The 13,761-nt window shown below is 43.0% G+C and overlaps 1 non-coding gene and 1 pseudogene across 1 annotated transcript; both read left to right on the forward strand.

Annotated features, from left to right (window-relative positions):
- The first annotated feature begins 274 nt into the window (after nt 1–274).
- Nucleotides 275–3,813, forward strand: LOC140843602 (small ribosomal subunit protein eS24 pseudogene; annotated as a pseudogene).
- Nucleotides 3,814–6,825: 3,012 nt separating this feature from the next.
- Nucleotides 6,826–6,932, forward strand: LOC118970381 (U6 spliceosomal RNA). Its single transcript, XR_005058300.1, has one exon. It is a non-coding gene; the product is annotated as a U6 spliceosomal RNA (small nuclear RNA).
- The last annotated feature ends 6,829 nt before the right edge of the window (nt 6,933–13,761 follow it).

The following is a 13,761-nucleotide window of genomic DNA, read 5'->3' on the forward strand; positions in this document are numbered from 1 at the left end:
AGAACCACAGTTCACTCAGCTTGTCCTCCTTTTCTGCTACCAAAGAAATGCTTACTCTTATCTTTAATACATCTTTGAAGTCTTTCCTACCTCCTCCAGCCATTGAATACTCTGTCCAATATGCTCTTTTAATGTATCTCTCAAGTATCTAAATATCCAATCTCCTCCAACCAGAGGAAACAATCTGCAGGCCCAGATGATACCTTTTCACTCTGTATCCTTAGGGCCTGGCATACAGCTGATACCAGTAAACATTTGTGAAATAGAAGGGGAAGCCTAGTTCCTGAAAATTCCAAATATTACAATGCCAAGGGTTGATTTTTCAGCCTTCAGTTGGTTGCCTTTTTGCAAGCTAAATCTTACTTCCTGATTTTGAAGTCATTTTTTCTTTCCCTTTCATCAATTTCCCACTTAGCAATCTGGTAATATTTTACAAGTTAAAATACATAGATGATTGAAAACCCTCCTTTCACAGTATCGTTGTAACATTCCCTCTGTTTAGTAAGCTTTCAGCTACAGCAGTTAAGTACAAAACAGACTGACTAAAATTTCTTTTACCTGTCCTGCCTACTCCAGAATAAAGGATATTAGAAAAGAGGGAGTCCCTGACAAGATAATCAAGTATCAACAGACTTTGAAACCTTTATATTCTAGTTCTCTGAACAAGAAACAAGCCTAGGGCTCTTTTCTTCCCTGTCTGCTTAAAGATCCACTCCCATCATGGACAGTGCCTGTATGCGTGGGGACTTAATAATATGGGTAAATGTAGTAACCAAATTGTTTTTTCATGTGAAACCTTAATAAGAGTGTATATCAATAATACCTTAATTAAAAAAAAAAAAGATTCACCCCCATCATGAAGGACACAGTAACTAACCAGACTGGGAAGTTCGTGACCAACCAACTTACTTCCACAGAAACAAATGGTCATTGATGTTCTTCACTCTGGGAAGGTAACAGTACCTAATAAATTTGGGAAAACTAGCCTAAATGTACAAGACCACACCAGATGTCATCTTTGCATTTGAATTCAGAACCTATTTTGGTGGTTGCTGGACAACTGGCTTTGGCAGGATTTATGGTTCTTTGGATTATGCAAACAAAAGAGAACCCAAACACAGACTCACAGACATGGATTGTATGAGAAGAAAAGACCTCAAGAAAACAGCAAAAGGAACACAAGAACAGGGTGAAGACAGGCAGGGGGACTGCAAGGCCCAGGTTGGTGCTGGTGAACGAACTGGAGACTGGACAACAGGAGTAAAGATTCTGCAGTGACTTTATCTGTGGTGATTCTGCAGATTTTTCATGAGAAGATTAATACAGTAAAAACTTAAAAAAAAAAAACAAGCCTAGGTTTTTCACATGTGCAGTCTGTCATTTATAGTGTAGTGGTGACTGTAGAATCTGGACGGATCATCACATACATTCCTCAGTCTTTTCAGGGCCCTGGAAAGGCAAGAAACTAAGAAGAGGACTGTAGCAAGTCAGTTTTCTTTCTGTTTGGGAAGTCCAGGACCTGCTGAGAAATCCAGGACTGGCTGCAGATATTCTTTATTGTTGTTGTTGTTGTTGTTATTTTGAATGACTCATTCTGTACCTTTGCTGTGTATCTTTGTTTCCTTAATCTGAGAAGCACTGTGGTTCGTCCCAGTCTAGATTGTACCTTGTACTAGTGTGGGTAAAATTCTAATATTTCCAGAATATCTCACCTGGCTTTAGTTCATCTGCATATCAATAGGCGTTCAGAGGTGGAAAGAAGCATGGCTTTAGTACATTTGCATATCCTCAGGGGTGGAGAGAACTTCATCTCCATATCAATGGGTAAAATTACCTGGGCAACTGAGGGCTTATCTGTACCTGAGAGTGGAGGGAAGGTGCTGGTTTTTGGCTTCTGCTGGAGCAGGGGAGAGAGAAGTGGCCCCAGACTGCCGTTTGTGAGCAATAAACAGATTTTAAACTTTATTTCTCCCTTTGACTGATTTCGGTTTTTATAACTTTATTGCCTTAGGATTTCCTCTCCTCGGACTTACAACTAGGAAGGCCTTTCAGTCTGGCAACCAAGGCAGTGACTCTGGTGGTCTCGAAGGCCCTGGAAGAGGAAGAAAGGCTGTGGGAGTGAAAGTGAAAATGAGATTTTTTGTCTGAGAGTTGGCACAGTCAAGAACTCAATTTTGTTATTGTTGGAGCTTGAATTCTAGCCCAACCTTGAATATTCTCTTTTTGAAGAGGTCTGCAAGAAGACAGGCTTGACTAAATGCAGCTGATGGTCTCTGGAGCTTTAAGACACTTTGGCAAATAAAAGTAGAGGTGGTTTGAGGCTTGGTGAGAAGGGGGAAGAGAAATTGCTGAGACTAGTTCCACAATCCATCTGCATTCTTGAGAGCTAGAGAAGGCAGGCTCAGTAACAGAGGTTCACAGAGGAGTCCAAGACCCCAAGCTGAGCAAGCAGAGCTTTACTGAACATTTAAATCTGACCCCTAGGGACACTAAAGAAAACACAAAATCAGAACATTTCCCTCCCCCAAAATATCCAAACCCCTCAGGCTCATTAGGAATCCTCAGCTCTCCAGACTTGGGAAGGAAGCCGGTGCTTAATGCCAGTTTACCCCACAAGTCATCCCACCCACGCTCTGCAGCCCAAGGGTGACTGGGGTGCTGACTCGCAGTCTAGCATTAAAAAAAAAAGTTCCTCTTTTAACCAAAAATGAAGCAGTTTGCCCTTCTCCTTCCTCTCCTGCGACAAACAGCCCTGAGTCCCCTCCAAAGTCCAGAGTTAAAACGACAGCTTCCCATTCCCACCCCAGCTTCCCATTTCCAGAAAAGACTGTGGTCTCAACAGGTCTGGAAAAAAGACCTGCCTTCCCCGGGAATCCAAAGCAGAAGCGGGAGAAAGGAAGGGTAAGGGAGGGGGCTGGCCAGAGGCGTGCCCCGTTTCCCCCTCCCACGGAACTGGGGCCACCCTGAGGGCGGGCGGAGGGAGGGCTGCGGGAGGAGGGAGTTGGATTCATAAACAAACCCGTCTGGGCCACGAGGTACCCAGAGGAATGGGGTGGGGTTTGCCGGCCTCTCCGGCCCAGCCCGCAGCTGGCTGACTAGTGTGGGCCGGGCCGGGTCTCTCCACCCCACGTTTCCGCCTAGGGGTGGCTCATCTGGCTCTCCCCAACCGCGAACCTCCTTCCTGCTCCTTCCTCCCCTTCTCGAGCCGGAGACGCCGGCGAAGTTTGTGGAGGCCTGACTTCCCCCTCTCATCCTCCGGAAGTTGTCAGTGTCCCCGGGGAGAGTGGGCGGTTCATGTGGGGGAAAGGCCCTGGAACACCATGTTCTTACCTTCGTGGGGTGGCCAGGGAGATAGTGGAGAGGAAGAGATGGGAGAGGACAGGGGCTTCACAGACTTTTGCTTCCGAGCGGAGTTTTCCCACCGCGGCCCTGACCGCTGCCCAGTTGAGAGGTCACGGCTTTCCTTCTCGCTGCTCAGAGGGACCTGGACAAGGGTCCCTGAGAGGCTCGCAGGAAGACCTTACCTAAGTCACAACAACGCTAGTAACACCTGGAGATGTTATAGTATCTCCTTACTGATTAGGAAATCAATTTAGAATTTGAGAGGTGTACCCAACCGAGGTCTCAAGGCAGAGTTAGAGGGGACTCCCTAACACCAAGCCTGATTCTCTAGCATTTCCCAAATTGTGGTGCACTTAACTGCTGGTGGAATTTGAACATTTCTCTAAGTGTTTTCATAGAGCTACATATCAAATCTATCATTTCACAGGTGTTACTGTTGGGACACAAAAAATTAATGGTGTACTGTGGAACAAGGGGAACCTGATAATGCTAAATATTATGATGGTGGAGTGGGAATGATTGAAGTCTGGGAAAATACACTGTATCAGCTTGGTTTCACCACCTTATATTTTACAGATATTTCAAAGAAGGATGAGGGAGAATGGGAATTCTTCAGATAGGGGATAGTCAAGGTTCCATTCAGCACAGACCTGCTAACGTTTAAAAGCAATCAAAGAGCATTTTAAGGCAGGTACTGGAGCCAGAGAAAAAGGAGGGCTGAGCTAGTGGAGACAGTAACTTCTGCGAGCCACACCACCACCAGGCCCACTTACCAGAGGGCCCAGAGCTGGAGAGGAAGGGCTTCCCAATCTCCACAGTGGAGAATGCAGGGCAGGGTGAACAGGTCTTGGAAGGGTTTCACCACCAATCCTAGGGAAGTTTGTCTGGTTAGTCTCCTCATTCCAGCAAGGTGAACACGGCAGGGCTGAGGGGGAGGCACTACTGCCTGTGTACCACCACTGTCCAGGACCCTCTCTGCCCAGCCCTGCCCAAGCACTGAGCCCGTTCAAGCTGCTAACGTCAAGCTGATGCTTCTCTCAGTGCGTCCTCCTTGACGTCAATCCACTCTGTGCCAGTTCAAGCCAGCAGCCGCACAGGTAGGGGCTCAGTCAAAGCTCAGCTTTCAGGTCCATAGGCAGTTGACTGTTTAGGTCCCTTCAAGGTTACTACCTCCAGCAGCTTCAGAAACCCTGAATCAGGCCACCAGGTATGTGCATTCTGTGACCCTGATGTAATGCAATACGAAGAACACTGCATCACTTAGCAAACAGTCTTTCCAAAAATACCACAGCTGAATCTAAGGAAGTTCTTAGATCTAATCTCCACTCCACAGAAAATATGAGGGCTGGAGGAAGAGGGTAAAAAAACCCAGAAAGATCCTAAAGGTGAGGCATTCTATAGGGCAACTGACTCTGTTTCAAACACAAGTCAATGGCATGGAAAAAGGAGGAAGGGCTGTTCTTGCTTAAAAGAGACTTAAGAATCAAAACAGTCACATGCAACATGATGCTATTTTGGAACAAACCAACTGTAATAAAACATTTGGGGGACAGTTGGGAAAATTTGAATATAGGCTGGGTTTAGATGAGACTAAGGAATGGTTGTTTGGGGGTCTTGATAAAACACCAGGATTATCTAAGAACATGTTTTTATTAACAATGTGTATTGAAATATTTAGGGGTTTAATGTCCTAATGTCTGAAAATTATCTTAAAATGCTTAAAAAAAGAAACTAAATATGGCAAAGATGAATAATCCAGATGATAGTTGTATTAGATTCCCTTTCTTTTCTATTCTGATTTAAATGATTTCTTAATAGTAGAAATGGTTGAATGTTTTAATTAAATAATAATGAAAATGCCTGCTGGTTTCTATCTCCGTCACATCCCCAGTCTCAGACCTATGGTCTCCTTTCCTTTCTTCTGGCATCCGCTCATTGGCTGTTCCCTCCTTTTACCCTTGCCACAGCAGCCTGTGGCATAGTGCCAAAGACATGCCACCTCTTGCCATACATTTCGAGGTTTGCTGGTTTAAAGGAGGGAAATAGAAGTCTGAGACTGCTCCTATGGCACCACTGCAGAATCCATTTCTGAGTAGTGGTAGAATTTGGGGGAGACACTCTTCCTACACTGAAGCCACCCATGTCTCAGGCAGTGGGCATCTGTCACACTGTGTGGCTAACCCAGAGAAGGAAAGAAAGCAGGGAAAATTGAGCAATCTCGGCTTCTGACTGAGGCTGAAGAAGAAGGCAGTAGGCGGGAGAACTTCCTGCCTCCCAACCTGCAAGATTATTTGTCCCCCACCCACTCCAGACCAAAGGCAGCCTCTCATCTGTGCTCCTTCACTCAGTGTTGAACATGCTGTATGCACAGTAGGGCATTAGACACAGGGAAGATGAGATCAGTGGGCCATGGTCCTCCCTCAAGGAACTTAGGGCTTAGTAGAAGAGGCAGACTCATACACAGCTAATTATAATAACCCTGACTTACATGCAATGAAGAAGATGCATACACAAGTGATCCTTTTTTAAGGGAACTTGTGCCTAGTTTTCTCCCCAACAAACACTTTCTCTTCAGACTCTCACAGTTCCCTCTCTCTGCAGTAATTAGTCATCAATTCCATCAGTCTTACTCCACAAATATCTTTCAGATTCATTCCCTCCTCTCTCTCCATATCTCTACCAATGCTTTAGTTTGGCGCCCCCATCATTGCTTCCTTGGTGATGTTACAATAGAGAATGGACTCCTTGTCTCCATATCAGTCCTCCTCAAAATAGGTGCCACTGGCCCCAAGGAGTCTTATCTTATTGAACACAGATCTCATCATCTGGTAAGATTCAAATCAAATCAAATCTTTCCAGGCCCTACCTTCATCTGGAGGTGTGAGTGAAGTTCCAGTCATGCCCACTCAGCTACTTAGCATTCAAAGAACAGGCCAAGTGGCTTTCTCTGTGACATCCCACTGATATACACAACAGGGGTGTGTCTGGAGTGCCCTTCCCTCCAGTAGTTCCAGAACTCACCTTTCAAGTCTTAGATCAAGCTTCCTCTCTGGAATCCTTTCCAGAAATATCCCTTCTCTCTCTAGAACTGGCCATGCTTCTCCTCAGGTTCCCATAGTCCCTGCTGTCTTCTACCTTGCAACCTTCAACAAATTGTTGCACTTACTTGTTTGTATACTTGTAAACACACGGGAGTGAACTGAGCCTGGGTCATGAAACCACAGGTCAGAATTCACATCCAGACTTAATAACTGTGCAACCAAGAGGCAAGTTACTTAACCTCTCTGAGCTTTAGTTGCCTCACCTATGAAATGAGGATATTACTTACCTGGAAGTGTTGTAGAGAAATTAAATGAAATGTGGTCAGTCTTTTTTGCTTTTATTATATTTTTTTAAATGTTTAGTTTTTGTTGTTCCTATCCAAGAAACACATGAACATGATCTCTTTGTATAAGATTGAAACAGTCAAAAGTTTGGTGTGTAGTGCTCGCTTCGGCAGCACATATACTAAAATTGGAACGATACAGAGAAGATTAGCATGGCCCCTGCGCAAGGATGACACGCAAATTCGTGAAGCGTTCCATATTTAAAAAAAAAAAAAAAAAAAAAAAAAAGTTTGGTGTGTGCATATCTTTCCTTGATAACCTATCCCCCACACACCATTCTCTCTTCTCCCAAGATAGGGAGAAGATTCCCTATCTTGTATTAGGGAATATTGAATCTGCTAACACCTTCACCAGTTAGCAGCTTGCTTTGACCCCCTTCTATGCATATACATATGTTTATATAAATTCAACAAATATTTACTCAGTGCCTACTATGTGCCAGGCACTGTTCTAGTATGGCAATGGACAAAATAGAAACAAATTAAATAAAATAGAAAAAAAATCTCTGCTCTTTTGATCTTACTTGCTATGATCAGATATCTCTTTGTTGCTGGTATTTTTTATGCAAATAGGGACTATAAGGATCATCATACAGTTTGTTTTTTTTTTAAGCTTAACAAAATACATTGTGTACCTTTTCATGTTAGTTTATTTCATTCTTTCCTAATACTTCAAACTCTTCTGCAGCACACATCTTTGTACATACATTCTTGTGCCCACATGTGGCACTTAGGAGAGAGTGGAGAGCTGTGTAGCAGAGTGGTTAAGAGCACAGATTCTGGAGATAGACAGCAGGTGTGAATTTTGGCTCTGTCACTGACTAGCTGTATGACTTTGGGCAAGTTACTTAACTTTCGTGCCTCACTTCCTTTATGTGTAAAATGAGGAAATAAGAGTATTTACTCCATATAATAGCTGAGGTATGGTTAGAATCCCCACATACAGAAAGTACTTGATACATGCTAGTATTATTAGTATAGATTCCTAGAAGATTTGTCAAGTCAAGATCATGCTCATTTAAAATTGTGATACACTGCCAAATTATCATCCAAAAATATTCCCAGTTACACTCATACCCATACTATGAAAGTCAGTTTCCTTGAATTCTCACCAGTTTTTTAAGTTGTCAGTCTGACGATTCCATTATAGAAGTTTGCTTTTTCCTGATTTTTCAAGCTTTATAAAGACAAGTGTCTTTTCTATGTAATTGTCCATTGGTATTTTGTCCTCTGTGAATTGTCCTTTCATGTCCTTTGTCCATTTTTCTATTGAATAGTTTGATTTAAAGAAGCTTTTTATGTGTAATAGATATTCTTTGTTGAAATATGTCAAATATTTTCTCCCTGTCAATGTCTTTTTTTGTTTTGTTTTTTGAGATTAAAAAAATCAGCTCTAGCAAGGTATAATTTTATACAATAAAATGCACCCATTTAAAATGTACATTTTGATGAGTTTAGTTATGTGTATATACCCATGTAACCATCACAACAATCAGGCTATAGACTGTGACCCTAAAAAGTTCCCTGAGCTCTATTCTCCCTCCCAGACAATCCTTGCTAACTCCTCCCCGACCTTAGCCCCTAGGCAGCAACTGACCTGTTTTCTAATTAGATTTGATTCTAGAAAAGAATTTGGTTTGTCTCTTCTAGAGTTGCACAGAAATAGAATCATACAGGGGATTTTTGCTCTAGTTTTTCATTTAACATAACTTTTATTTTGAGATTCATCCATATTGTTGTGAATATCTGGAGCTTGTTCCTTATTATTATACATATTAGTATTCCACTGCATGAATACATCACAGTTTGTTCATTCATTCTCTTTTTGATGGACATTTGAGGTGTTTCCAATATTTTGACTATTGTGAATAAGACTGCTATGAATTCCATTTAAGTCTTTGTGTAGATATGTTTTTATTTATCTTTGGTAAATATCTAGAAGTGGAATGGCTGGATATTATAGTAAATATATTTAACTTTGTAAGACATTGACAAACTTTTCCAAATTTGCTATATTAGTTTACATTTTTTAATATACATAAATACTAGATACTAATCTTTTAAAAAATGTATCAGAAATATTTTCTTCTTGTCAGTTGCCTTTTAACTTTATTATTGTTATCTATGTAATAGAACTTATTTACAGAAAAAAAAAATCTGTTTTTCTTTTTGTATTTGAGTTGGGTCTTATTTATCTTCATATCCCACTAGACCCCTGCAAGGCACAAACCATCCTCCCAATGAGTATTTACTGAATGACCAATGACAGTGAGGAATTCCACTGCTATTCCCAGGACCTTATAAAAGGATCGTATTCTGATCATTTGGCTACCGAAACAGGTCACAGAAGATGAATTTAACCATCAGTAAAACACCCCAAAGTATTAACTGGAAAGGAGAGACTGATAAGATTTGGCAACTCCCAAATCCAGTCTATGCTCCCAGTAAAACATGAGATCCCTTCTTTCATATTCTATTTTATTTTTTTATTGAAGTATAGTTAATATACATTCTTATGTTAGTTTCAAGTATAGTTGATATACAATCTTATATTGTTTTCAAGTATACAACACAATGGTTCAACAATTACCCATATTATTAAATCCTCACCCCCACTAGTGAGTGCAGTTACCATCTGTCAACATAGGAAGATGTTACAGAATCGTTGAGTGTATTCTCCGTGCTGTATTACTATTCCCAATGACCAACTTGTATTATGATTAGGAATTTTTGTGTCCCTTTATCCCCCTCATTCTCCCCACCTACCCACCCCAAACCCTCTCCATGGTAACCACCAGTCACTTCTCAGTGTCTGTGAGTCTACTGTTATTTTGCTCATTTTGTTCTGTTTTTAGATTCCACAAATAAGTGAAATCATATGGTATTTGTCATTCTCTGCCTGGCTTAATTCACTTAGCATAATACCCTCTAGGTCTATCCAAGTTGTTGCAAATGGCAGGATTTCCTTTTTTATAGCTGAATAATATTCCATTGTGTATATATATATATCACCTCTTCATTATCCATTCATCTATTGGTGGACACTTTGGTTACTTCCATATCTTGGCTATTATAAATAATGCAGCAATGAACATAGGGGTGCATATATCTTTTCAAATCAAGGATTTTGTTTTCTTTGGTAATTCCTAGAAGTAGATTTACTGGGTCATATGGTATTTCTATTTTTAGTTTTTTTAAGGAACCTCCATACTGCTTTCTGCAGTAGCTGCACCAATTTACATTCCCACCAACAGTGTAGGAGGGTTCCCTTTTCTCCACATCCTCACCAACACTTGTTATTTCTCATCTTTTGGATAGTGGCCATTCTGACTGGTGTGAGGTGATAGCTCATAGTGATTTTGATTTGCATTTCCCTGGTGACTAGCAATGTGGAGCAACTTTTAATGTGCCTGTTTGCCATCTGTATTTCTTCTTTGGAGAAATGTCTGTTCAGGTCCTCTGCCTATTTTTTAATTGGGTTATTTGTTTTTTGGGTGTTGAGGCATATGAGCTCTTCATGTATTTTGGATGTTAACCCCTTATTGGGTAAATTGTTTATGAATATATTCTCCTATACTGTAGGTTGCCTTTTTGATCTGCTAATGGTGTCCTATGCTATACAGAAGCTTTTTAGTTTGATGTAGTCTCACTTGTTCATTTTTTACTTTGTTTCCCTTGCCCAAGGAGATGTGTCCAGGAAAAAAATTGCTGATGTTATGTTCAAGATATTTTTGCCTCTATTTTCCTCTAAGAATTTTATGGTTTCATGTCTTACATTTAGGTCTTTAATCCATTTTGAGTTCACTTTTGTGTATGGTGTAAGACAGTAATCCAATTTCATTCTCTTTCACATCGCTGTTCAGTTTTCCCAATACCAGTTGTTGAAGAGACTGTCTTTTCCCCATTGTATATGCATGGCTCCTTTATTGTATACTAATTAACAATATATGTGTAGGTTTATATCTGGGCTCTCTATTCTGTTCTATTGATCTATGGGCCTGTTCTTGTGTACCATATTGTTTTGATTATTATAGTTTTGTATAGAGCTTGAAGTCAGGGAACGTAATACCTCTGGCTTTGTTCCTTCTCAGGATTGCTGTGCCTAGTTGAGGTCTTTTGTGGTCCCACATGAATTTTAGGATTTTTTGCTCTAGTTCATTGAAAAATGCTCTTGGTAATTTGGTAAGGATTGAACTGAATTGGTAAATTACTTTGGGCACAATGGCCATTTTGACAAAATTAATTCTTCCTATCCATGAGCACAGGATGTATTCCCCTTTATTTGTGTCTTCTTTAATTTCTTCATGAGTGTCTTATAGTTTTCAGAGTACAGGTCTTTCACCTCCTTGGTTAGGTTTATTCCTAGGTATTTTATTCTTTTTGATGTAATTGTAAATGGAATAATTTTCCTGATTTCTCTTTCTACTAGTTCATTATTAGTATATAGGAACACAACAGATTTCTATGTATTAATTTTGTATCCTGGAACTGCTGAATTCAGTTGTTAGTTCTAATAGTTTTTTGGTGGCGTCTTTAGGTTTTCTATATATAATATCATGTCATCTGCAAATAGTGACAGTTTCATTTCTTCCTTACCAATTTGGCTGCCTTTTATCTCTTTATCTTATCTGATTGCCATGGCTAGGATCTCCAGTATTATGGTAAATAAAAGTAGTGAGAATAGATATTCTGGTCTTGTTCCTGATCTTAGAGAAAAAACTTTCAGCTTTTCACTATTGAGTATGATATTAGCTGTGAGTTTGTCATATACGGCCTTTATTATGTTGAGGTATGTGAAGGGCCCCCACCCGTAAGATGGCGAACTCCCTGCTTCTCTTCTGGGTCTTCAGTTCCCGCCGGCGCCACCGAGGCCCAATCACCTCTCGCCCCCCCACCCCCAATCCCAGCATCTGGCCAATAGCCACCAGTCCTGTTAAGGTGACACCTCAATCAGCTTATGTCCCTCCCTATATAACCTAGTACTTTGCCCCAATAAAGTGAAACTCTCCAGTGAATTGCTGCTGTGTGTAGCTCCTTCCTTTCATTTTGGTGCCAAAACCCAGGAGACGGGACACCCCAACTGGGCCCCGTCTTCCTCCGACACCAGCGGCAGCTTGCCCTCGTCCTCTTTTTCCGGCGCTGGCTCCTCACACTCACCACTCCTCTTTGGCCTTTGGGTAAGTTTTCCCCCAGAGTGGGCCGCTCTTCCCCGAGCTATCACAGTGCCATTGACCGTGATCATCCAGCAAGGCCTTGACACTCGGGGATGAGGAGGGAACTCTCCCTGCCTCAGGCCCCTCCTCCAACAGTCATAAACGCACTCACCGCCCCCTTCCTTTCATTAGTGCCGAAACTCTTCGGGTAAAGTTTCCCCAGGGTGGGCCACTCTTCCCCGAGCTATCGCAGTGCCATTGACCGTGATCGTCCGGCAAGGCCCTGACGCTCGGGGACAAGGAGGGAACTCTCCCTTCCTTAGGCCTTTACGGCTGCAGCGGACCCTCAGGCCCCTCCTCCAACAGCCATAAACGAGGTGGATCCTTTGCGAATGAGAACACTCCCTCCCCCACCCCCTCCTTCCATTCCTTCTGCTGAAAATTCCTAGTACTAGGTTCCTCGTGACTCCGGCACTCTGCCTTCTTAGAGAAGTCTGGGTGACGACCCACACTTCCTAAGAAATTCCGACTCGTATACGAGTTTCCGCAGACCACCAAGGATCATCAGGGATGCCCTTTGTCTCCTTCGGTCTGCTCCCAGTCCGAGGATCTCCTTTCGTCTTCCTGTTTGTCTCTTCCTCTGTCCTTTAGCCATGGGAGCCTCCTCATCCCTCCCTAAAGATTCACCTCTTGAATGCTTGCTCAAGTATCTAGCCACCCTCTCCCTGACGCCTGATATAAAACCAAAACTTCTCCGTAAATACTGCTCCCAAGATTGGCCGACATACCCCCTAGACAATCACAACCAATGGCCCGCACAGGGAACTCTTGATCCTAACATCACTCGCGATCTTTTTAACTACTGCCAGCACCTGAAAAAATGGAAGGAGATTCCCTATATCGAGGCTTTTCGCCTCCTAGCCTAAAATCCCGGCCTCTGCACCACCTGTTCCCCATCCCAAGTTCTCCTAGCCTGCAGGGCGCCTCCCTCCCCTCCACACACTCCCAGTCCCTCGTCAATTACCTTTGACCCGGCGGAGGAACCTCCACCATACAGGCTTCCTCCTCCATACAGGCTTCCTCCTTCAGCCCCTCCCTCTCCTACAACCCCTCTGCCGCTTCCACCTCCTCCCCGGCAGAGGCCTCCCGCCCACTCCTTTCCCCTTCTGCTCCTACAACAGCCCTTCCCCCTTCTTCTCCCACCATCTCCTCCCCCACCTCACCTCCTCCGCCTTCGCCCCCCTCACCTGCCCCTCCCCCACAGATTGAGCCTGAGCCTTTCAGCCCCCCTTTAACCAGATCCTGGGGCCTCCTCTGTCTTTGCCCTCATCACCTGTTTCTCCCCCACAGACTGAGCCGGAACCCTTCAGTCCCCCTCAGGCTTGATCCTGGGGGCCTCCCCAAATTATCACCCCCCTCTGAGAGGTGGCGGGACCCGAAGGCATCGTGCAAGTTCACGTACCTTTCTCCTTAGGGGATTTAGCCCAACTTGAAAAACGCCTTGGTTCCTTTTCCACTGATCCCACAACATATATCAGGGAGTTTCAATGGACCCTCCAGTCTTACAGCCTCACACATCATGACATTTTCATGCTCCTAGCCAATACCCTCCTTCCTGAAGAGCATAGACGAGTTTGGGACTTCGCCCAAACATACGCCACCGAAACCCACAGGACTGACCCCACCTATCCCACTGGCCCCACCGCTGTCCCTGAACAAGACCCGCACTGGGATTATAACACCACTGTAGGTCTCCGCTCTCGGGATATTTTCACCTCCTGCTTAATAGCAGGTCTGAAAAAGGCAGCTCGTAAAATAGTCAATTTTCAAAAGCTCCAGGACATAATTCAAAAAAAGGAAGAAACTCCCTCCAAATTCCTA

The sequence above is a fragment of the Manis javanica genome, chromosome 10 (assembly GCF_040802235.1).
Source record: "Manis javanica isolate MJ-LG chromosome 10, MJ_LKY, whole genome shotgun sequence".
Lineage (NCBI taxonomy): Eukaryota > Metazoa > Chordata > Mammalia > Pholidota > Manidae > Manis > Manis javanica.